This window comes from Camelus dromedarius, chromosome 32 (assembly GCF_036321535.1).
Source record: "Camelus dromedarius isolate mCamDro1 chromosome 32, mCamDro1.pat, whole genome shotgun sequence".
Taxonomy (NCBI): domain Eukaryota; kingdom Metazoa; phylum Chordata; class Mammalia; order Artiodactyla; family Camelidae; genus Camelus; species Camelus dromedarius.
Window position 1 is genome coordinate 18,403,669 of NC_087467.1, and position 25,224 is coordinate 18,428,892.

At 46.0% G+C, this 25,224-nt stretch overlaps 1 protein-coding gene across 14 annotated transcripts in view; it reads right to left on the reverse strand.

The window, feature by feature from the left end:
* DLGAP1 (DLG associated protein 1) overlaps positions 1–25,224 on the reverse strand; it is a 342,691-nt gene that overhangs the window by 58,002 nt on the left and 259,465 nt on the right. The gene's annotated exons all lie outside the window — the stretch shown is intronic.

Genomic DNA, 25,224 nt, shown 5'->3' on the forward strand with positions numbered 1-25,224 from the left:
CTCACTCTAAGTTCACGGACTTGAGAATTTAAAAGCACAGACCCTCTCCAAGCTCTGTTTAAGGCCTGTCAACAAAATCTCCCTAGCTTGCCAGAGTAACTAGGTAGGACACTAGCCCTAAAACGATCCAATTAAATTACTAAAACTCTCTCAAACTAACAGCAGTAACTTCGCTTTCTGTACCTGAGGGGCAATATTGCATGATGTTTCAGAATACAAGTTTTGGAGGCAGACCTAGAGAAGGCTGTTTAATTTCTTTAAACATCAGGGTGTTTTTCTGTTTGTTTGTTTGTTTGTTTTTAACTGTGTAAAATGAGGATTATAACCCTCACAGGACTGTTGGGAGGATAAAATGAAATAACATCTGAGAAATGCTCAGAATAGTACCTGACACATAGTAAGTGCTCAATAAATAGTACATGGTCACAAGCACAAGGATATCAACCCTTCCGAAAGGGCAATGCCTTGGTTTTGTTTCAGCAGCGACACCGCCGGGTACACCCGTGATCCTGTGCAAAAGGCCTGTGAAACTGAGGCTATGCTCGTACACAGACGTGGTCCGATGATGTCATCTCATCTCATCTCCACGGCAACCAGACATCTCAGTTATCTAGTCTGGTTGCCAGGTAGGTGATTGGTGATGAAACAATCTCGGGCCAACACTGTGTGGTTCAGTGCATCCTCTGGCAATGCTCCTGTTACAGACACACTCAAAATTCTGATTTCATGTGACTGATAAATTAACAAGTTTAGTCATAAAAGTACTGCTGAAACATTGACCATCCCTGACACGTTTTCATTTTTAATTATTCCCCATGTGTTTACCTGAGATAAAAATAAGCAAAACAGAGCAAGAGCAACTTTAAAAAATAGCTCGACTAAGACCTGAAGAGGTTTAAAAAATGTCAAAGTCACGCAAGAAGAAAGTGAACCTGTCAAGGTTCCAGTCCAGGTCTTTAACTCAAAGGTGAATACCGCTTACCAGAGGGAGGTTTCTGAGATCCTGGTAATGTTTTATATTTTGCTCTGGGTGGTGGTTAATTTTGTTTGTTTTGCAATTTATGCTTTTGTAAAAACTAATCAAGCTGCACATGTAAGTTGTGTAACTTTACAGGATATATATTTTATTTCATTAAAAAAAATTTTAAGGACCTGAAAAATAAGCAAAACAACCAAAGCTTTTCTACTAAACATATCTCAGAATCTGTCACTTTAGTTCATTTTCTATTGCTAACCTAAGAGGGGTTAGATTAGGAAGTCTGTTGTCAAAGAAACTTTTTTTGAGCTTAAGAGAAGTTGGCAGCACTTTATTTTATAAGTGATATTGGACATGAACAAACGCTTTCTGGAGAAAGGAGTAAAGGAAGCAACATTGGTAGAGAGGGCCCAGTGCCTGGTACACTTAGGAAGTATGAATTTATAAATGAATGGAGTGCCTGGATGAGCCAAAAGTCTTTGGAATTCCAGGTCCGTAAGTTAGTAGGTCTGTGACCTAGGGCAATGCATTAACTATTTGACGCTTCATTTTACAACAATCTGTAGAATGGGACAATAAGGATAAAATGGTCGTAACAGTGAACACTAAGGAGGTATGACGTGTGACAGCCCTTTGTAAACTGCAAAGTGCTGGGCACATGTCACAGGACTCGCCGAGCCCATGTAGTGGTAACTGTTGTTACTTTTTTGAGAGCCAGCTGGGTAATTTTTCCAAACCGCAATTCTTCCTGGAGCAGCATAAATTGAGTTGGCCTTTGGCTGAAACTGAGCCCGGGCTCTAGGGATACCACAAGATGTTTTATAAAATCTGCATAAAGTTGCAAATTTAAGCAAAATAGGAGGGGAAAATGCTGTAAAATTTAATAGGGCCAAAGGGAATGGTCTCTAATCAACCAGTTGCACACGTCCCCTCCCAACTGCCCCCAAAGCACTCATAATATTATTATAAAAATAATATGGTGACGGGGTGGGGGTGAGGGGGTGGGGGGTAGAGCTCAGTGGGAGAGCACATTCTTAGCATGCAGGAGGTCCTGGGTTCAATCCCCAGTACCTCCATTAAAATAAATAAATGCACTTAATTACCCTCCCCCTCTAAATAGATTTTAAAAGTGGTCAAAGTCAAACATAACTTGGAGAGGAGACAAAATAATTTTTGTTAAATGATGCTCAAATACAGTTGTTAATTTTGGTGGTTTTTGAGTAAATGAGTAGAAATGTTGGGACTGGCCGGTCTGACAGTAACCATAGCGAGTGCCTGTTGGGGGCCTCTATTTTCTTGGATGGAAGCGTGCTTCTAGGGAGAAAAGGTTCTGAATCACTGAAGACAGGCTCCAGGGGGGCCCTGTTTGAATTTGGAGCAGGGAGGAAAGCTGGTCACAAGCAGATTATCTCTCAGGGAGCTGCTGGAGGGTGGGCCTTGGAAACACCAGGGAGGGGTGAAAAAATCCAAGGGGGATCTTGGCAAGTGGAGGAGGCCCAGGCGGAGAGAGCGAGTCCGGGCAACGGAAAGGGAGGTGACGGGGAACGGGAGGCCCAGGAAGCATTTTTCATTGCTTTGTCTGAGGCTGAGGCGTCCCTGCGCACAACTGTGAAGTGGGTCAGATTTCATGAGTCTCTCTAGGAAACAGGAGAGCTGCAGGGCCCGTGCTGTACCCCCCACCCCCACCGCGCTCATTCCAGAGTTCCCAGATCCTCTTCAGTCCCTTAAGTACTTGCTCTTTGAAAGGTAAAAATCTAGCTAATCTGATAGAGGAATGCATTGGGAGATGGGGGTGGGGTGCATTTTTTAAAGAATTCTTGCAAACATTTCCTTCCTCCAGAGTAATAAATATTTAAAAAGGTCTGGCTGCGGGGAGGGGATAGCTCAGTGGTAGAGTGAGTGCTTAGCATGCCACAAGGTCCTCGGTTCAAACCTCAGTACCTCCATTAAAATAAATAAGTAAATAAACCTAATTACCTCCCCCCACCCCAAATAAAACTAAAATGACGGTCTGAACAACAAGGTCCTACTGTACAGCACAGGGAACTACATTCAATGTCTTGTAATAGCCTATAATGGAAAAGAATACGAAAAGGGATATGTATGTATAACTGAGTCACTGTGCTGTACAGCAGAAATTAACACAACACTGTAAACAGACTATACTTCAATTAAAAAACAAAACCAAAAAGAGAAGGTCTCTGTAAAATCTGCCTTAATTCCAAGGAACGTCTAAAACTGGGAATTTCCAGCTGCTGGTAGACCTGCAGTGGCAGTAAACACTTTTCTGTGACTCTCAAAGCATAACTAAGCCTGGAAAGGGAAGAACTAAATTGTATATTTTACCTGTTGTAGGCATGCAATTGCACTAAATACTTTTTACACATGATCGTCATTTTATTTTACAGACTCGGAGATGCAGGTAAAGTTCAGGGAGGCTTGTAGCCTGCTGTGGCCATGGCATATTCCAAAGGTGGCTAAAACAACATCTTCCGTGTTCCTCTAGAGCAGGGGTCAGGAAGCTTTTCTATAAAAAGCTGCATGGTAAATATTTGTGGCTTTGCAGACCACGCAGTCTCTGTCCCAAATGCTCGATTTTGATACTGCGACAAAGCCAAAACCGATATGTAACCAAACGGGCAGAGCTGTCTTGGAGAGGGGAGGCCGATTTGGTCCAGGGGCCATAATTTGCCAACCCTGCTCTAGAACTTTGCCACTTCCCACCTTGAGGTGGAGTTGAATTCCCCTCCCCTTGAATTTGCGGAAGTGTCTTATTTGCTTGTGACCAAGAGTGCGAAGGAGCTGGCCCTGCAGACCTGCGAGGCTCCTCAGAACAGGCGGTGCCCTTTACCCCCTTGTCCCCGGGACCGCTGCCTGCCTGGAGCCCTGGCCACCACAGAAGCACCCAGCTGCCCCGTGGCCGCCGTGCAGTAGGGGAGCCCAAGTCTGCTGCGGGGGAAGATCACACGCAGAGGCCTGGAGGCTCTAAGGGGGGAGAGAGCCCCTCAGCCAGCCCCCAGTGTCCCAGCCCCCCACCCAACTGCAGACTCGGGAGGGACGCTGAGCCAGAACTACCCAAATTCCTGCCCCGTAGAAACGGAGAAATAATAGCACGCTTGCTGGGTTTTTAAGACACTAAGCAAAAAACTTAGAACACTGTCCCGACACTAGTGAGTGGCCCATGTGGGACTCAAACCTGGGTTGGCCTGACCGCAGCCCTGTGCTTGTTCTATTACATGACTGCTTCCAGCAGCCTTAAAAAAAAATTGCTGCTAAAATACACGTAACATGAAACTCACCATGTTAATCCTTTTTGAGTACAGTTCAGTGAGTACTGTTGTGCATCCGTCTCCAGACCCTTTTCATCATGTAAAACTGAAATTCTCTCCTCATTAAACAAGAACTTCCCCAGCCCCTGGCAATCACCTTTCTACTTTCTGTCTCTATGGATTTGATGTGCGTGGAATCCTACAGCGTTTGTCCTTTTTGTGACTGGCTTATTTCACTAGTGTACACATGTGTGTATATACACGTTAAAGCCCACATCAGGTACAGTCAGACCAATGAGGAGCAAAGTTTTGTCAAGGAAAAATATCAGAGATTCCAGGCCTCCTGAGTCACAGATGCAAGGTCCCGAGCAGGACCTTGCAACCACAGTCACTCCAATGACAGCTCACAGCATCCTACCTCTAAAAGGCTTTGAAGAAAGAGGAACCCATGAATCAAGACTAAGATAAGGCTGTTTGGTTTGTTTCAACTTGTGGGCTGTTTGACTTCTTTCTTGGAGCCATGCCTTGAGAATGAAATCATTTTCCACCACACAGCCCCCTCCAAGGGCAGCGAACACCAGCCCTCACTGTCTGTTCCTTTATTTCCTCTGTGTCCAGGGTGAGTGTTGACTTGGTGGAATTTCTGTGACTCTCTGTGAATTGTGTATCAAGCAAAAAACCTTCTGCAGGGAATCAACTCTAGGGAGGGTGAGGCTTAAATGTTGCTTCTTGCTTAACACAGATTAGACTCAGCCTGGGGGCGTGTCACTGAACTACTTCGCCTTCCCCGCATCCCCCCAAACCCCCACATCCCTGACCGAAAGCACACACTTTGCTAGTCAATGGCTTGGCCTTCCCCTCCCCGCACACGCCCCAGTTCCACCAAGAGAGGACAGAAGCCTTCTGGGGTCCCAGCCCACTGTGATGAGTTGTGTGTGTCCCCTCCTCAGATTCACATATTCAAATCATCACTCTCAGTTCTTCCAGATGCAACTTCACTTGGAGATAAGGTCTTTAAAGAGGTGATTAATTTAAGCTGAGGTAAAATGAAGGTGGGCTGGAATGCAATATGACTGGGTTCTTAATAGAAGAGAGACACACCAGGAGGTGTGCAGACGCAGGGAAGACGGCCGCCTGCAAGGCAAGGGGAGAACTGGCCTTCCCCCACTGTGACCTTGGACGTCCAGGCCCCAGACTGTGAGAACATAGATTTCCAGATTTTGCGCTTGTCTGCAGCCCGAGCACATGAACACACTTGCCGACAGCAAGTTCACAGCCCAGAGGCTGGGATTTCAGCCCAGAAAAGTTCTGAAGGTCATAATCGGAAACTGAAAAGTCAGGCAAGCTTTTCTCACAGTTCCTCTTTCCTCGTCTGTGACCAGCGGCCCTCCGGCAGGTCTGGAAGGTGGGGCTGGTGGCAGAGTCTGGGGTGAGGGCTGACCTTCATGAGCCCAGTAGGGACACGGAGGCTCCCGGCTCAGAAGAGGAGGGACCCAGGCTCTAGGTTCTAGAAAGTCCAGCAAGTGCGGGGAGATTAGGAGGTGTTGTGGGCCTGGTCTAAGAGCCTCGCCTTGCAGGCCCTGCATGAGTGCCTCCTCTCTTCCCCTGGGCTCCCGAGGCCTGCCTTCCTCCGCTCCTGTTCCTCTGTCTCTGCAAGACTGCTTCATTTCCAGAAGAGTCTGAAGAAGGGGCTGCATCATGCATATCCTGGTACAGTTTCGGTTTCCCTTTGGTGGGAAGGGCACCAGGGGACAGGAGGGACCTCTGTGGGAGGGTGAGCAGCTGTCGGACAGCTGGGGTGGTAGATGGAACGAAGGCCCCTAAAGATGCCCACCTCCTGACCCTCAGAATCTGGTGCGATTAAGTCAAGGATCTTAAAATGGAAGGATTAGCCTGGATTACCCAGGCGGGCTCAGTTGGCGTGGGCCAGTGCCGTCACAAGGGTTCTCATAAGAGGGAAACAGTCAGAGGAGAGGTGACTCCAGAGACGGAGGAGTGTGTGAGAGGGAGGGAGGGAGAGGTTTGAAGATTCTCTGCCGCTGCTGTTTTGGAGGAGGGAGGAAGAGGCCACCGGGCAAGGAGATAGGCGTCCTCTAGAAGCTGGGAAAGCTGAGGAGCTGGACTCCCCCCAGCGCCTCCATCGCGGAGGGCAGCCCTTGCAGACCCATTTTCGACTCCTGATTTCCATAGAAAATGAAATAACAGACACAGCAAAAGCTCCCATGCCCTAAAATGGTGGTTCTCAAACGTGGTCCCCCAGCCAGCTGTGTCAGTAGCCCCGGGAACTTGTGGGTCGGATTCTCAGGCCGCACCTATAGTTCGGAAGCTCTGGGGGTGGGGCTGGGCCAGCTGCAGTTTAAAAAGCCCTTCAGGTGGTTCTGAGGCACATTAAGGTTTACCTTAAAAATCAGTGTCCTGGGTTGGTTCTTCAGGAATGAAAGGTACTTGTGGCCCCTTGGATATATGTGTGTGTTCCCGCTGAATCTACAGTTAAACCAGTTGTCTCATGGTTTATGCTCGGCTTGGAGTCTGGGACTGATTTGCTTAATAATCCCCACAGGATGAACTCTGCAGGGGAAATGGGGGAGAAAGGGGCCCAGAATCCAGTCTTCCCGTGTCTACAGGTCCCACCCCCCTCACAGCCTGTGCTAGAAGAGACCAGGAACAAGGCTAGACGGTGGTCACAGAGCCCCGCGCAGTCACGTGCGCTGGGGCCAGAAGGGGTGGCTATTTCCTCTCCCCTCTTCCTAACTCCTTTCCTGTCTGAGGCCGTCCTCAACATGCTAGTTGGAAAGATACTCACTGAAAACATGAGTGAGTCACCCCTTCCAGCCAGAGCCTCACGTTACGGAGTCACACGGCTGTAGATTTCAGTCCTGGCTCAGCCTCCTATGAGCCGGGCAATCTTGGGCGCTTAATTTCTCTGAGCCTCAGTGTCCTTGTCTGTCAAATGGGCATGCTCAAAGTACTTCTCTGATAGAGTTGTTGAGAGGTTAAGTGAGATAATACAGGTAAAGGTTGCAGTGCAGGACCGAGAACAAAGTAAACGCTTAATGCTGTTGTGATTAACTGTAGTTAATGCTGTTCATTGCATTAATAGCCGTTATTTCTGGCAGACCTAATAATAATCTCTTATTTTCACGTATATAGTGGCTTCACGTATATATAGCATATATAGTGGATCTAATACACAAGTTCACCTACATAAGGGGTTCAATCCATTTTAAATTCTGAGAGATAACCTCTCCTTGAGATTCTTCAAAAGGTTGTGAAAAGGAAGGTCTTCCTCTCCTATGAAATGAGGTGTCTCTCCCGCCTTGCCAACTGATGGAGCCGCTCCCACCGCCTGCGTCTCCAGCCCCGGGGTGCGGGTGGGGCGTCTGGGTGGATGTTCCCGCTTCCCTGCCCTGCTAGCTCTCCTCTGACCCGTTCAGTTCCATCTGGTACTTTTCCTCCGTCGTCCTCAGACCCAGTCTTCATCTGTCCCAGACAGCTGCTGCCACATCCCTCTGCTTCAGAAGCAGAAGCAAAGGGCGTTTTAGGACCTTTCCGGGTGAGTGACAGCATCTGAGATGAGACTGATAAAATCCCAGTGCTTAGGGCTACCGGACTCTCCCCCAGTCACCTCCGCCCAACCTCTCTCGCGACACCGAAACCTGGGTTGTCTGATGTTCCTCTGAGCAATCCCATTACATCAGCCTCTGCTGTGAGACTGGGGACGTTGGTGATCTAAGTGTAAACTGTCCCCTCGGAAGAGTGGGTCTGGGACACCCAGCACGCGCCCGGCCACTGTGGGACGAGCTCGGGCTCCATGGGGGCCACCCCGGGTATCTGTCCCTGATGGCAGACAGGGTATTATTCCAGCTCCCTGTGGATGCTGCAGGGTTTTTCCTCAGCCACCGCAGGGCACCGAGGGAAAGCACTCCAGGAAACCAGAAGGGCTGGGCTGGCCTCTGGAATTATGGAGGAAGCAGCTTGGTGTGCTGGCGACTGCTCCTTTCTGCTGATTTCTGCCGTGTCACTGTCTCTGAGCTGCAGGCGCATTGGAGCGCACTCACTAACCATCCAAATCCCACAAACGTTGAGCTCTACCTTTCTTAGAAGGGAAGAGCCTATTAATTTCTCCTTTACAGAAACAGTGCATGATAAGCAGGTCATGAAAAACACTATTCACAAGGACGGGGCAAACTAACAGATGGGAACACCCCACTCCCTTTTCATTCAGATATTTTCTGTTTATTCTGTTTAAAGGGAGGGATTTGTCTTAATATCACACCTGATCTAGACCTTATGCACCTGAGGGTACCTGTTAGGGACTGAATGTTTGTGTAAGCTCCCCCCTCCCCCAATTCATCTGTTGAAGCCTTAACGCCATCGTGCTGGGGGCTGGAGAGGTAATTAGGTTTAGAGTGGGGCCCCCTTGATGGGATCAGTGCCCTGATGGGAAGAGACACCCACGAGATTTCTCCCTGTCTGTCTTTCTCCGTCTTCACATGGAAAGGCCACGTGAAGACTCTGCAAGAAGGCAGCCCTCTGCCACCCAGGGTGAGACCTCCCACCAGACACCCACCCAGCTGGTGCTCTGAGCTTGGACTTTCCAGCCTCCAGAACACTGAGAAAACACATGCCTCTTGTTTAAGCCTCCCCGCCTGTGACGCTTTGTTAGGGCAACCCCATAAGACTAAGGTAGGACCTCAAGAGCAAAAGGATCTAAACTCCAAGAAACAGACCACAAAGGCCCAGACAAAATAGAGAATGGTCCCCCACAGGTGCTCCCAGAAGCAAAGTCTCCTCACCACTCACAGAACATGCAGAAGAGGAGAACCAAAGTGATGGGCCCTGAACCTGCCACCCGAGCCTCTGCCTTACCCAGTCGGGGGTCCTGGCGGAGATTTCCCCCAGCCTGCTTCCCAGAGGAGATGGCTCTTCATTCTTCTCTCCCAAGCAGGCTTCACCTCCCTCTTCATGGAAACCTTTACATCCCTTGCCTACTGATTTTGCGATGGTCAAATCCTACAACGATTCTCAGGTTAGACAAGGATTTGGGCACGCCCCACATACTAGCTTTGGTGGCCAAGACCTATGCGCAGTTCTGGTTACTGGGTCATCACACCTCTCAGAGGTTGTGTGTATATTTTTGGGGTGAGGGGGGTCACAGGGAAGAGGAGAGACCAACGGGTCAAGCACGTTGCCTTGGCGACGCTTGGCGGGTATAGTGCTACTTAAACAGCGCCCCAAACAGAACGGTCACAGGCTGAATTAGTGATTGTTTTCAGATTAGATCTGGGGCAATTTCAAGCATTCCTAATAGAAAATCGTTTGCTTCCAGGCAGTTAAACCAAAAGCATATATTTTCATTCTGAGGGACAGAAAGTAGATTCGTGGTTGTTTAGGTTTGGGGTTAGAGGGTGAAGAGCAGCTAACTGGGGTGACGACAGTGTTCCAAACGTAGATGTGGGTGATGGTTGCACAGCACTGTGAATATACTAAAATAAATAAATAAATAATTTTTAAAATCTATGTACTTTACATGGGTGAATTTCATGGTATGTGAATTCTATCTTCAAAGCTGTTAAAAATTTAATTCTGAAACAATGTCACAGCCTCATAAAAATAGCCCTCATATTTTATTAGTTTTTTTTTTTAACTGATTTCTGATGTGTGATTGATAAAACTTGAGGTTACATGTGTTCTTGAGAAGAACAGATGGGAGAAGTTACAGGGCTTCTGAGCTCAGGGAAGACACTGACCGAGTCCCAAGCACGCGAATGCGGGGAGCGGATTGGTTCTGTCTGAGTGATCCGCCCCGCCCCCGCCCGGACAGAGGGGACTGCTAAAGCATGCGCAGCTGCTCACACCCAGTCCCTACAGCCCTTCCTCTGCGCTCTACCGCCCTAAATGTCATCCAGCTGATTCTCCAACAGGAGGGCTTATCAGAATTTTGGGGGGCAGGGGGGCGCAGAATGTGGAGGGGGATGTAATTTGAAAAAGCATGGTTTGCCTTATAGTATTCTGTTAAAGGGCTCCCTTCTCTCTGTGTATATAATACGCTTAAAGCATTATTACAAAATGAACATCCTGTAACCACCATCCAGGGCAAGTTATGGAATGCTGTCAGCACCCCAGAAGCCCCCAGTTCACACCCCGTCTACATCTTTCCCCCGTTATAAACCCCTGCCCACCCTAGGAGTAACCACTTTTTCAAATCTCCTAGTCATTTTAAAACAGTTTTTGTTCCCTGCAGATCTTCTAAAGCTTATCTTTTATTTCTTTAAATGCAGAATGTCTCTTTGTAACAATTCTAATAATCTAAACATCTTAATCCTGGGAGGGTCTGTTCTTTTCTGGCTCATGGTGCCTTGTTTCCTTGTGTGCTTGATTCTTTTTGACAGTGAGCAGATCATTTTCCTTGGAAAATTATTTTGGAAAGCTGTATGTGGCCTAGAAAAATATTCCTTTTTCTTTAGAGGATCAGCATTTGAACTATTCATGGATCGAGTGAGGTCCTTTGAACCACCCAGTTGATGTGAATTCTGGCCAAGGACGTGACAGTACATGTAATGAATGGATTACAACTTGTAATGAATGGATAATCCCCTACCTTAGTACCAAGACAGAAATTTCTTTGTGTGTGTGTGTGTGTGTGTGTGTGTGTGTGTGTGTGTGTGTGTGTGTCTTGTTTTGTTTGGAGCTGAGGATGGGGAGTGGCTCATATAGGGATGATTACCTTCAGGTTCATCCTTACCTGTAGGGGATAATCTTTCGGGTTGCTAGTTTTCTGGGATGGGGTTTTTCTATTAGACTTCTTGGGCAGGCTCTGGGTTTTCATATCTGCCTGCTTCTTCCACCTCTAGGGGACAACCAAAATTACTGATTGATTATGAACCTGTGATCAACCTGATTCAGCAAATGCCCTCAGGGCAGAATCGTCACTATTTTGGTTACTCTTCAACTTTCTGCTTTGCAATAACTCGTTATTAACTCATTAGATCTTTGATTTAAAAAAAAAGTGTATGTATATATCCTGTTGTATTACTGGAAGTGAAACCCTATCAAAAGATAATTTGAAGTTTGGAAAATGAAATATCTGTCGGTTTTTATATTACAATGACTGCAAGTAGAACCTGACCAGGTCTTCTTGGCTCGAGGTGTTACTGCAAAGGGCTCTCAGTGTGACGGAGCGTGGAGGGGAGAGGGCAGAGAGGGACGGGGGTTGCTTTCCACATTTCCCTCAGGAGGATTTGTCCGAATTTCAGAGTGGAAGGAGGTCATTTATAGCAGGGATGACTATGTGTATGTATCTATAGCATATCAACAGGTGGTTTGGATCCTTTAAAAGCTTGGGAACACTGTTCCATAACTGTATTCAATCCTGTTCTCTAAAACTTCATTGAAATTGCAATTCCAGAAATTCTATAACGAAGAGGTTCTTTTACATCTTGGGTCATTGACTCCTTAGATTATCTGTTGTAAGCTACAGACCCTCTTCTCCAGAAATAATTCACCTATGCACACTCACACAGATTGTGATTATAACTTCAGATGGTGGAAGGGGCTCTCTAAGGTCCATTCATTGATCCAGATTAAGATCTTCAGCTCTAAAAATAGTGAATACTACTTGAATTTCCGTAAATAAAGGGATACTTAAGTAAACTAACACAGACATTAAAAAGGTGATTCTCTCTATATTAATATAGACAGATGCTAAAGCTACATCAAATGAAAAAAGCAAGTTGTAGAACAGATTGGAATGATTTTGTCTGTGTGTCTGTTGCGTAACTATGATTCCATTTGTGCACATGCATAGGAAATATGTGGAGGGGTATTCAAGAAATTTGTATGATGTGTTACGTATCGTGGACACTTTCTCTAAATCAAGTAATATTTGGACCTTCCTCCCTCCATAAACTGGTATTTTCTGTATATATTAAGACAAACTAAGTGGATTAAAAGACAAATCATTTTTCTACAATACAATGTTTATAATCTACTCCAAAAGCCCCAGACACTATGTATTTATTGCTCTCTAAATGAGATCTCTTCCTGTAACTGAGAACTTTGATCTCCTTTTCCTTCCTTGTTTTCCTAAAGGTTAAAAGACATCTTTGGACTTCCTTTCTTGACTCAACTCATCACGTCCAATGGTCTGGCTTTGCTTCTCAAGTTTTCACTTTCTTGTTTGTGTATAATGCCCTGGCCATCGCTTGAGTAAAATCCAGACCTATATAAGTTACATTGAGAATATTGCCTGAATTAATACACAGATCCCCTTATTTCATGACCTATTGTTACACATTATAATTTCTATACAGAATATTTCATGGATTATTAACTCAAATTCTGCTGTTAGAGTCAACCACGTGAGATGGGGTCATTACAAAGCTACCACCTTCTAACATAATGATCTCCGTCTCAAATCCTGAGAAACTTGCTCTGTCAGATATTTGCACAGATGGATTTCTTTGGGAGTGAATAAAAGGATTCTAATCTGTGCCCTCTATTAAATTTCTCACCTGCTATTTTGATTTAATTATATCCTTTGTTTGTTTTAAGCAGAGCACATTTTCTAACTTTATTATCTGATATAAGGCATTTGGGGTAACACTTTTCCTGGCTTCCATAAAAGCCAGGTTTGGAATGAAGAAGAGAAATGTGTATAATAATCACAGAAATCCTACAATACAAAATCTGACTATTTTAGCCAGTTGACCACAGAAAGTTTCATTTATGAACTAGTCAAGAGTCTGGTTGTCTGTCCCGTTTTTGTCAGTAAATAGAGACTCCACCTTCTTGGAAGTTTGCAGAGGTTTACCTCACTGATGAAGCCAACTCATTCAGTCACACCTGAGCTGTGGGCGTGGCCTCTCCCGTGTAGATGATTGGCTGAAGACAAACCCCCGTCCTCCCCCCTCCCACCAAGAGAAGCTGCTGGGATGTACCTTAACGGGGATTCCCTCCAGCAGATGGCCGCCCTCTTCATCTTGCAATTGGCTATTTGCTAACAATTTTCTTATGCTCCACACAACTCTTTCTTGCTTAATTGAACTCCCTTAAGCTTGATTCTAACATTCAAAAATAAAGAAGTTGGCAGTATCCAATTTGTAACCCCATGTTCCCTCCCTCATATGTATGTCTGCATAGGCATCAGGTCCATGAATCCAGTCGCCTTCATCCCACTGATTGCCTTGGTCTTAACAGGCCTTAGTAATAATTATGGGATTTTCTTCCTCCAGTCAAGACCTTTATTAATTCATTCCCTACACGGTCCTCTGAGTTATCGTTTGGAGAGACAAACCTCATTATTGCATCCCCTGGCTTTAAGCCCTTCAATGGCTCTTCCTCCCTGAAGGATGAAGTCCAAACTCCTTGCTGGGATTCTTATAACTTAGCCCCGTCTCTCCTGCTTCTTCCTTTTCCCTCCTCACACAGCTTTTGCTCCTTTCTCAGACATACAGATGTATGATATATATTTGAAATATATACATAGCATCTTAAATTCCCTGTCTGCCGTCACATCTCCTGTGAAAATCTCCTGAATTATCCACACTGTCCCTGTGCCCTCTTAACCCGTAGACGCTTCCTCACACACTTCTGATCACTGTGCCATAATTACAGATTTCTGTCTTCTCAAGAGATCAGACCCCTGTCTTGACCATCTGTAACCTAGTACCTTCACAGTATCTGGCTTCGTACGATTTTTTAAAAATTATACTCTTACATACCTTAAGCTAGTTCACGTGTCTTTCTAAGGACATATGATCTTTCCATAGAACAAAACTGGATTATCACAAAAAGAACCCCAGAATGAGCCTAATTACCTACTGGGCAGCTGGGTCCTTATTATTGTTTTGAATGTGTTTAGGTTTATGGATATGAAACAGCAACAAAGAGGCAAAGGCTAATCAAGGAATTTTGCGTCCTAATTTTAAGTGCCCCCTCCAGTAATGTAAGCATGGATGAGCTGCAGTTGCTAGCAAGGCCTCCAGCTGAGCCTCCCCGCCGTCCGCCTTACAGAAGTGGGCTGAGTGTACTGGGTAGAGGTAGCCGCACTTTGCTTCTGGGGCCACTTTCCTTTGTCTGTGATTTTGATTTTTCTTAAAAATGTGCACATAACGATAAAGCATCAGTTTGATGAATATAAGAAATATATCATTTGACTTAACTGCATAATTGCTGTTCATAGACTTGCCTTTTAAGTTAATTAGCCTAGTGAGATAGGTTTACAATGATTTTTTTTTTTTACTATATCTCTCACAGCTTCTAAGATAATGTCTTGTATGCAATAGACGCTTAGTAAGTATTTGTTGAGGGAAAAAACGGTATAGACAAAGAGAAACAGGGTAATTTGGCGTGAACTCCTGTTACAGGCCTGCTCTGGGCTAAAAGCCAGGCCATCCTGTTCTCAAAGCCACAAGCTCTTACTCCAAACCTCAAGCTGAAGTCCTTGATTTCTGGGCCAAGCAATGCAAAATAGCCCACTCCTAGGATCAAAACCAGAATTCTTTGTCACGTGCAGTAATAGAGTGTGATCTGCGAAAGCACTTCAAAGCATCCAGGAAAGTTAGGGCATGCCGTGGCAAGAAACAGAACGGCAGGCCCCTCAGCTCGGGGCTGAAACGAATCCTTGTTTGAACAAATTGTGGAAACTGACAAGGTTCCCAACCCAGCACATGGAGAGGCTGGTTGTTCAGCCGCCAGTCACGTCCCTGTCCTCCCTCCCCTGAGGACACAGGTGATGGAAGCTGGACCCTTGTCCACGCCACGTGTGGAAGTAAAAGACCTCTCCTAGTGGAGCCAAAAAGTGACTGCCGTTCACAGCTGAGCAGCCTTTACAGCAAGGCCTTCTGTCCAGAGTCGTTCTCAGCCCCCTCTTTTTCTCTAGGGCTCCTGTCACTACGCCGAGTGCTGTCCTCATTTACCGAGCGCGCACCATGGGACATGCAGTGTTCCACGGTCTGATCACATATCACACAACTGAATCATCAACTATTATGGTCATTCCAGTTTTGAGTGTGGCAGGAGAGGCCCAGAGAAGGTAGTTCACTTGCCCACCGTCACACAGCTAGTAAGCAGGAGAGCCAGGATTCAAACCTAGGCAGTCAGATCCTGGAACTGAACTGTTAACAGCTATGCTATAGTGAAACACAGCCTTCGTGAGGACCACAAACAGGACTACGGAGGTTTTCCAAAAAAGTAAGGTGATGTATTCCTGTATGATACTACTCTGTCTATATATACATATATATTTTACTAATTATATATAATAAGCATATTAATAAATAATGGTTAATTAATGTATATTACCAAAGATGCTAGGGGCAGGTAGTCCATAAAAATACATACACACTGTCCTCCACGGTATCAACACTGAATTGATTTTTCCATGCACAACAATACATTCATGATAACAAATAGTTATATTTCACTCTGGACTCAGAAGTGCTTTCGTTCCCCCACCCCCTTAACCCCACAGCCATCCCATGAGGGCAGGAACAGGTTACCATGACTGCATCCTAGGAGGTGCCAGGCCTCAGTTTATGAGCCTTTCAAGAGGATATAAAATATCTGAGGCTTGACAAAAGTTACTGGCGCTAAACTATGAATAAAAAACCTGCAAAGTCACAACTAATAAAAATTTAATTAAGTGCTGTGATAAACTAACATTCCCCTGGCATCACTAATTGTTAAACTGGCCTTTACAAAATTCTATTACATTTGAAAACACCTTCAGCCATACTAAATTTGTACGATTAGCAAGAAATCATAGCTGATCATAAACTGAATGAGTTTTACATACTTAATTGGAAACAAAATATGATAAAAGTTCTTAAAAAGTTTTTTTACAGAAAGCCAATGTATTTAAAGGGACTGTAGATCATTGTCATAGATTTGAAAGGATATAGGGTGAATTTTCTAAAGGAAGCTGAGCCCCAGGCCTGTCACCTGATTACCCCTGTGGCAGGATGAGGACAAGAGGTGCAGGGGACGTGATTTGCCCCAGGCCAGCCCTCAAGGGCGCAGGGGAGACCCGGCCTCGCCGCCAGGGCACAGGGCTGCTCTGTTCAGGGTCCTCCGGGAGCCGGTCCCGCTGACACCTAGTTCCCCTTCTTTAGTGGGAACATGTGGCCCGGAGCCCCTAACTGGAACACACATCCGGGGTGTGTTCACTTATGTGGGCTCTGTTGTAATTATCCACAGAAACTCACCGGCCGCTGCCTCCCGCAACCTCACGAGACCGTGCCTGGAAGCAGCCTCCACATCTGGTTCCCAGAGGCGCCGGGCGGCCTGTCTGCATGTGGGTTTGGTCCACCCGCAGTGAGCCGCACCTCCCTTCCGCTTGGTTTCTTTGTGTCTTTCAAGACCCAGATGTCTTCACAGGGGCTGCCTTCTGATCCCCAGACAGAGTTCCTAGGCCGCCTTCTATGTTAACATAACTCCTTTTCTATACGCCTACTTCTGCATGTTTATTCTCTCAAATTATAATGACCTGTTTGCCCAGATGCCGCCTTGCCCAGATAGCAGAACTGGGTCTGGTTCAGCTTTCTGTCCTCGGGGCCAGGTACAGGCCTGGGCATAACGCAGTATTTAATAGCTTCATCTATTAATTTTTTCTTAAATAGATTAAGAACAATAAAGCAATAAAATACATTTGGATATAAAGTCTTTCTCCGCCAGCTGCCACAGGCCTCCAGCAGGCTGAATTCTTTCCCTCGGTGTGCCTTGTAAGTACAATATTCTACATGTGCTAGGGTACTGAAAAGGCTCGTATGTTCTAAATCACGCTGGGGTGGTAGTTTTGAAAATGTTCTATTTTTAATTTGAGGAACATTTGCTAGAGTCATGTTATTTCCACAGCAGTATTAAAACAAAAGAAGTGAAAAATACTCCAAGCTTACACCAAATTAATAACCAGATAAAGAAAGGGGAACAGTTGAGTAAAGGATCTTTGGAGACATACATTTCTCTTAAGTACCGTGTGATTTTTGATTGTATCAATCCTCTTGGTTAGATTTCCATTAGGTTACATGGAATAAAGTTATATTCGATTTAGTTAAAAAAATTCATAATTACTCAGGCACATGATCATTATTCTTAAAAACTTACAACATCAAATCAAAAGGAGAAGCATCAATTTTGATAGTTTCATTTTTGAGCCAATGTGATAAAAATAAAAACAGTAACGAAACAATATAAATAAACCTCTAAAATATATCGAACGCCTACATGCCAAACACTTTACTAGGCGCTCCACTATGATCTCCTTTTGTGTAGGCCTCTTGATCACTCGGAGTGCCAAGTAGTTTTAACCCCATTTTACAGATGGAGAAAGTGTGGTCCAGAGGGAGTAACTTGCTTCAGATTACAACACAGCCAAGAAGGGATGGGGACAAAGTTTGAACCTAGGGAATGTCCTTTCTTCCAATAGAGTGTGTTCCCAACTCAGTGTTAGGAGTTTATATTTGAGGAAGCCATCTATAAGATCAACAGTGAGATACGGAAGACTGAAAAGGAAATTAAACTTGCCTCTATCTCCTAACAGGCATATGCTCGAGAAACGCTGTACTCAAGAGAGCTGTATCCAGTTGCTTTCTGTTTTCCCCTAAGCACACATGTTGGTTAAAACTAGGAAATACTTGAAAATCCATACATCTCTCTAAAACCATTTCAGATCCATAGAGCTTTTGGGAATGGTATCTGATGTTGCATTCCACTGATGTATAACTGTAAAAATGCTTTGGCTTTTTCCTCGGTGAAACCAAACTGAAGCCGCAGTGTCTGTTCTTCCAGTTTAAAGCGTCGATGGCTTCAACAAGCCTGTTGTACACACAGCTGTGGCAAGATTTAGGTAGGTCAGCATCTCGGCTGGATATCAAAGGCACACAGCACCAACATCAAGCTGATTTTACAGTTAACTTGAATGGTTGTGATGGATAATTTAAGAGGGTGTGGTTTCCAGGTTCAAACTCCAAACCACAGCATTAAGCGATTTTGGCAGTTGCCGAAATTATGGTGCGTTCCAAAACTAAGAGTAAGGTCAGACTACGATTTTGGATTGGAAATATCAAGCCTGCTTTCTAAGCTTGGAAGGAAACGCCAGAAGTGGCTTTGATATCCCTATTGAATTGGCGTCAGAGACTGTTAATCAGACTACGTCCTTAAAAGCTGCCTTCTTATGCAGCCTAATAGAGTTGGTTATTCTTTTAATGTAAGAGCTTTGTTTACGTTGAAAACTTCCAGAAGACTGTTAAAAATAATAAAAAACTAACACACAGGCATGGAAACTTACACCTTTGGAAAACAAAGAGAAAAGAAAGAAAATAAATCAGGGACGAAAGCTGGCAGGTTTTCTTTGACAACTTGCCTTTTGTTTGTGAATGTCCATTTCCTGCCCCAGGGAGGATGGCGCAGGGCAGGTCGTGGCGCTTTGGGTGCAGACTGTCTCCTGGTAGGCAAGTTTCATGCCAGGTGCTCCAGGCTGCTTATTCAGCACAGACTTTAGGAGTTTTTGGCTACAGACGGTCAGAGATTTCTAGGAGGCTGCTCTTTGGATACTGTGGTTGTCAGTACTTCCTTTTCCCTTATTCAGAAAGGTCCATATTCTTGATGAGTGTTGACAAATGGCTCACTCAGCAACGTCTGAACTTATGAACTAGTCAATGAGCAGATGACTGGATAAAGAAGATATGGCATATAGAGAGAGAGAATAGCGTACTACTCAGCCATAAAAAAGAAAGAAAGAATGCCATTTGCAGCAACATGAATGGACCTAGACATTATCATACTAAGTGAAGTAAGTCAGACAGAGGAAGACAAATATCACAGAATGTCGCTTATATGTGGAATCTAAACTAGTTCATAAGGAAACATTTTTAATATTGATAAAATCAGTGTTTATCTAATACTTTGTTTGCTGGACCAGCCTGAAACCTTTCCTCTTTTCCCCACCCCCCAGAACTGGAAGAGCAGGTAAGGGAAGGACCCCACCTCGTGGGAGTACCTCCATCTGGGGTTGCCTTTGGCCCGCAGCCCTGTTCACTTGGGCACAGAGCCGGCATGGCTCCCCCGAGGCGGTCAGGGGGCTCTGTTTCCATATGAGGAGCTGCATCCCTGTACATTGTCTCAAAGCAGGGAAGCAGGGGTTTCCCCTGGCTCTGTGTCTATGGCTTTGCCATAATGAACTCTCAGCGGTGTGCCTCCCTATAACCTAGTGGAAGTGACCACTTGTTGGTTGAACCTTTGGACACTGGAAAGAGGGGCTGCAGGGAGGCTCAGGAAGCTGGCAGACAGAGAAGGGGAGCCTGCAGACGGAGCACCTACTCTGTTCCACGCTCTGTGTTACATCCTTTCCCCATATCAGCTTGTTTGCTCTGTACAGCTGCCCCGGCCAATAGGGATCTCCGTCTTACTGGACAACAAGGCAAGTAGTTATTTGCCAAACCCATCCAGTTAATGGTTGGCTTTTCTTTGCCTGAAGAGGCTGTCCCCTTTGCTTTCTGTGACGCTGCAGAAATAGAGGTGCAGCTGCAGTAGAGGAGGGGGGAGAGGGAAGAAGAGAAGGGGAAAAAGAAAAGCAACACAAAACAAAAAGCTGACCATGGCAGAGCTCTGGAATGCTGCCAGTGGTCATTGGAGGTCGACTCTTCCAGAAGTGAGGGTCGTCCCACCAAAGACTGCACATCTGGCCAACCTCGTCTTCCAGCGGGGACACAAGGTGCCATCTCGGCCATTTCACTGGCAGCGGGGTCAGTCTGGGAGGGTTGTGGGGGCAGGTCCTAGTTTTTGGAAGCTCTTTGGTAAATTCTCAGCTCAATGCTCACCCATCCCACAGACATTGTTATCTAATAGTACAGTTTCACCCAAAGAGTAATAAGTCTCTGCAAAGTACATCTGAGAAGAGAGCACTGGTGCTCAGCAGGGCGCTCCGGCTTCAGGTGAGCCTGGCAGGCAGGAGGTCTGGGCTTCTTTGCAGAAACAGAAACAGTGCCCTTGAGGCTTGTTTTAGCTTCCTACTGTGTCCTGTTTTTAGACCCCTGCCGCCCTGCCGCCTTGCACTCTGGGAGAAGGGGGAGGAATTCTTTTCCCGAAGGCTGCCCTCCCCTAAATCTGTAGCTCTCCAACTCGAAAGTCTGCGAAGACGGTTTGACTTGATTTCCAGCAGTAAACACGTTGAATCTTCATTCTGGACTTGTTACTTGGCTATCCATCTGTTAATGGGTCTACCAAGGTCTGACCTGTGTGTGTGTGTGTGCTCAAAAAATAGAAAGTTACAGTGACAAGGACAAAATTCACCTAGGGAGGGAAGGCCATCATCAATACCTTTGGAATATTTTTTAAATGTTAAATTTGGGGTTGCTACAGACTTAACATTTGTGTCCCCCCAGAATTCATATGTTGAAATCTTAACCACCAAGGGGTTAACAAGTGGGGTCTTGGGGGGTGAAGAGGTTACGAAGGAGGAGCCCTCCTGAATGGGATTAGTGCCCTTGTAACAGGGACTGGGGAGAGCTCCTGCACCCCTGGCCCTGTGAGGACGGGGCAAGAAGCCTGCAGTCTGCAACCCAGAGGAGGGCCCTCAGCAGACACCACGTCTGCCAGTGACTGGGTCTTGGACTTCCGGCCTCCAGAACCGGGAGAAATAAATTGCTGTCGTTAACCACCCAATTTACGGTAACTTGTTAATACTATCAGCCCGAACATTCTGAGACGGGTATTTTTTGGAAACATTGCCTGTCATATTGTGGAAAATAGAATTTCTTAAGCAAAAGTATTTCGGTTCTCAGCACATATGTAAGGTCAGATTGGCCCTTCATAACGAAAAGCGGCTCTAATTTTTACAAATTCATGATACAGACGTGAAGCCTTGGGTGTTGTGAATTTTGAAAATGGGAACAAAGGTCAAGTTTTTCCTTATTTTATTTTTACCTGTTCTTGGGGCATCTTTCCATTTGCTGGGTCTGAGGCCTTGAGGCCACAGAGAACAGCACCTTGGGTATGACAGCAGTCCCACGTCCTCTGCTCTGTGAGGATTCTGACTGATGAGTCATTACCATGAAGAAATAAGACATTTATTTCTTAATAAGTATCTAGTGGTGACCGTTCTGTAAAGGGTAGAAATTTCGAATCACTATGTTGTGCACCAAGAATGAATACAGTAGGTCAATACAGTTGTAGGTCAACTCTACTTCAAAAACAAACAACAAGCTCATAGAAAAAGAGACCAGGTTTGTGGTTACCAGAGGCAGGAGCCTGGAGGGGTGGGGGTGTGGGGAGAGGGGGGAGGAGGGGTAAAGGATGAAGGTGGTCAAAAGGTACAAACTTCCGCTTGTAAGGTAAGTAAGTCCTAGAGAGGGCATGCAGAATGTGATGAATATAATGAATGCTGCTCTATGTTATAAATAAAAGTTAAGAGAGGAAGTCCTAAGAATTCTTGTCATAAGAAACATATTTTTTTTCCTTTATTATCTTACTCTATGAGTTGATGGACGTTCATTAAACTTACTGTGATCATTTCATGCTGTCTACCTGAAACTCACACAGAGCTATATGTCAATTATATCTCAAACTGGAAGGAAAAAAAAATTATCTAAATGAAATGAAGTGACAAGGAAAAAGGAAAACAAACGCTCCCCAAGCCCAGGAGAAGCTTTTGTGTAGGAGATCGAAGCTATTCACGGGGACACATGAGGTTGTGCCGTTCGCACCCCGCCTCAGCTCCAGTGTTAACGAGAACTCCAGCATCCCCTTGAAAGCAGCCCTTGAACGTGGGTGAGTGCTTGCAGCATCATCTCACCTCCTAGGTTTCTGCCCAGGGGCTCATCGGTTGCCATTTTTAAAGACACAGAACTTTCCTAAAGAAGCCAAATTTCATTCCCTCATCTGGGCTTTCAAAAGAACTTGACTTCATTTTGAAATTTCACATTGTCACCTACCTACAAGCGATAAACAAATCTCCTTTGAGGCAAGCCTCCCCACACAACAGGTATCAGTTGCAAAGGCCTGTCTTTCGCCTCCAGGCTCGTGGTCCCCGCATTGGAACACACTGTGTGAGTCTGAGTCGGATAAGGAGCATCGGCTGCAGATGCGGCCAGACCCTCCCTCCCCGGAAAGGACAGCTACTCCTGACACCAGGGCAGCTGGAACTCCGGCAAGACCCAGCTCTTCCATGACCTCTCTTCTCACTTCGCTGGGATGGGCTGGTGGAAACAGCTGCCCCTTCCTGCTCTGCCCGCTCCGATTTCCAGAGGGGAAAATCCCTTTTAAGAGGCATGTTTAGAGGATTCTGTAATGGATTTCCACCGTTGCCCCAACTGTCTCTCTTTCCCCCGTCTGCTGTCTGGATGTTTCTCTCTCAACCCAATTTTCTAACTTTGGGGTAATCAATCTAAAATTCGAGCCCAGACTTCATCAGTGTTATCCACAAAATTTTGCAATGATTTCTTTCAAACCTAAGGTTTTTTCCCCCATTCAAATATTTTTTCATTGTAAAATATTAATGTGTCTTTCCGTTTCAATATAATTTTAAGTCTTAAAAATGTGAAAGGACAATTCGCTGCAAACCTTACCATTTATGTGATGGAAAAACCTTTTTTTCTTTCTGCTGATTTTAAAAGCTTACACGAAGCTGCCAAATGCTGAAGAGGGCACCCCTGCTTCAGAAAAAGAGAACGAACACAGCTGTTGTGACAAAAATACTTGGTAGGAAGGAGCACATGGATCCTGGTTAATTTTCTCTTACGACTTTGACAATTGTTTTTCCTTTAAAAGAAGAGAAAAGAATAATCTACCTAAAACGTTAGTGCCACCTTCAGAGTTCTCGGATCGGCCAGAACAGAGGCACTGTCATTTTTTTAAATCTACTTGTTTTAATGGAGGAACTGGGACTTGAACCCAGGACCTTGTGCATGCTAAGCATGTGCTCTACCACTGAGCTATTACCCTCTCCCCACCAGAGTCATTTTTAAAGTAAAGGAAACAGGTTTCATTTCTGGCAGTGGATCTCCTCCACTGAGTTGCCTGTTTCTTCACACGAGAAGCTGTAGAAGCTGCCTTGAGTTCATCCCACAGACGGAAAAGAACAATTAAAGAGCCAAGCTTTCCCAAGGACCCCCACCTTGAGGTCTGGCTCCGCATCGAGTGTGTCCACCACCACATTCCCCAGAGCATGCTTGTCAAACTCTCCCGTTCCAGATGCACTGAGAACACGTGCGTGGAGCACACACCTCGCCCCCTCAACCCCAACGGCTGCACCCTGGGGGCCCCCTGGGCACACAGGTTCTAACACAGTCACAGCACAGCATGCTCCCAAGCCTTCAAGCTACTCCAGCCCCAGCCAATAAGCTGCCAAAAGGATGCTCAAGCAGCGGTTGAAGTAAACCTGATCTGTGGTGCCCGTGCCACTCCCCGTGAGCCCCAGCAACTCAGAGGAGCCGAGCGATGAGGAGGCTGCCTCTCAGGGTTACGTTCTGGGGGCTCAGATAGGCCGTGCTACCAGTAGTAGCCAGACTCACAGTGATGACCAGAGCAATACTTCTAGCAGAACAATGGTTTTTAAATTATCTAATGTTCTCTTGGCACTCTGGCTTTTTAAACAATTGATTTTGTTTTTCTATCCCTTTGTTGCAAGTGGAACACTGTGATTAAGCCAAGCAGGCAACATAAACTTGGACTTCAAAGCCATCCCTTGATAAAACATCAAAACAGCCCAGGGTGGACCAAGAGTTATCTGGAATTCTACAGATGATGAACTGAAACTCCAGTGTGACTCGCCGCTGGGAGTTTCTGCAGGCAGTCATTCTCGTGGTCCTTCGTGGTTTTGTTCTGTGTCCTCCATGTTTTTTTAGGCAGGGAGAGGTTTGGATGGCCTCTCAAGAAAATTCCATGTTACCTTGCAGAGGGAGCTCGAATTCCTGCTTGGCCTTGCAGAGGCCTGAGACATGTGCCTCGTTCCTTGAGGGGACGTCATTTTGCTCCTCTGTGACCCTGGAACACCGCTCCTGGTCCCTTTCTTACTGGAGGGCAGCAGCCCACACCCTGCCATGAATGTCAGAGTCACGCCCTTTCAACTGTGTTTTGCAAAATGTGATGGTACTAAGATCCACCAAAAGGACAGAGTCCCTCCCTTTGGATGTGTTAGTCCCACAGGGACATTCCCGAGTCCCCTTCATCTCCCAGCCTACAAACTGCAGCGCCCCCAGTCCCCGGGCTTGAGCCACGCCCACAGTCTCACCACCCCAAGCCCGCAGTCCGCGTCTCCATGCGTTGCCCATTCATCAAGCCACATCTCTTTTTAAGTTTGAAAACTCACCTTCGAGCCCACCACCTCTTCCAAGGAGCCCCCCTTGATTACGTGGGGAGGAGGCACCTTCCAAAGCACGACCGACAAACTCCCAGTAAACGAGAACGCACGCACACACACCCCAAAGCGAACACAGACGCTCACGAAGAGAGAAAACGGCACGTTCTCGACGTGGGAAGCGAATGCGCCGAGGAGGCAAGGGCGATCGATTTCATACCAATAACCAAGGAGTCACCACAGACCATGGGGTGTTTTTTAACATTCCTGGGGGTTACTCAGCAAAACACGGCTGTGCTTCTCATCCCCACAGACCCTCCTCTCTCTTTAAACCCCTCTTCCTTTTCTTCTCAGTGTCCTGAAGGCACAGTGACAGGGGCCTGGGTGAGAAGGATGCCACTAAGGGAGGCTGGTTCTCCCAGTAGCTCCTGGCGGTGCGTTGTGCTTTGAGGCTGGCCAATGCCGTAACCACTGAATTTTCTCATCAGGGGGCTTTAAGTACTCCATGCCTGCGTACCTCCTGGGCAGACATGTCTGCTACGTTGAGATAAGGGACCAAAACCCTCTAGAAAAGGTCCTACTGAGAAAAGGGAGGCAAGGTTCCTGACAAGACTCAAGGCCCAGCCTCGGACAAGGCATAGCCAGGGGTTCTCATAGGAGCCCCGGGTCTGAGGCCATCCCATCAG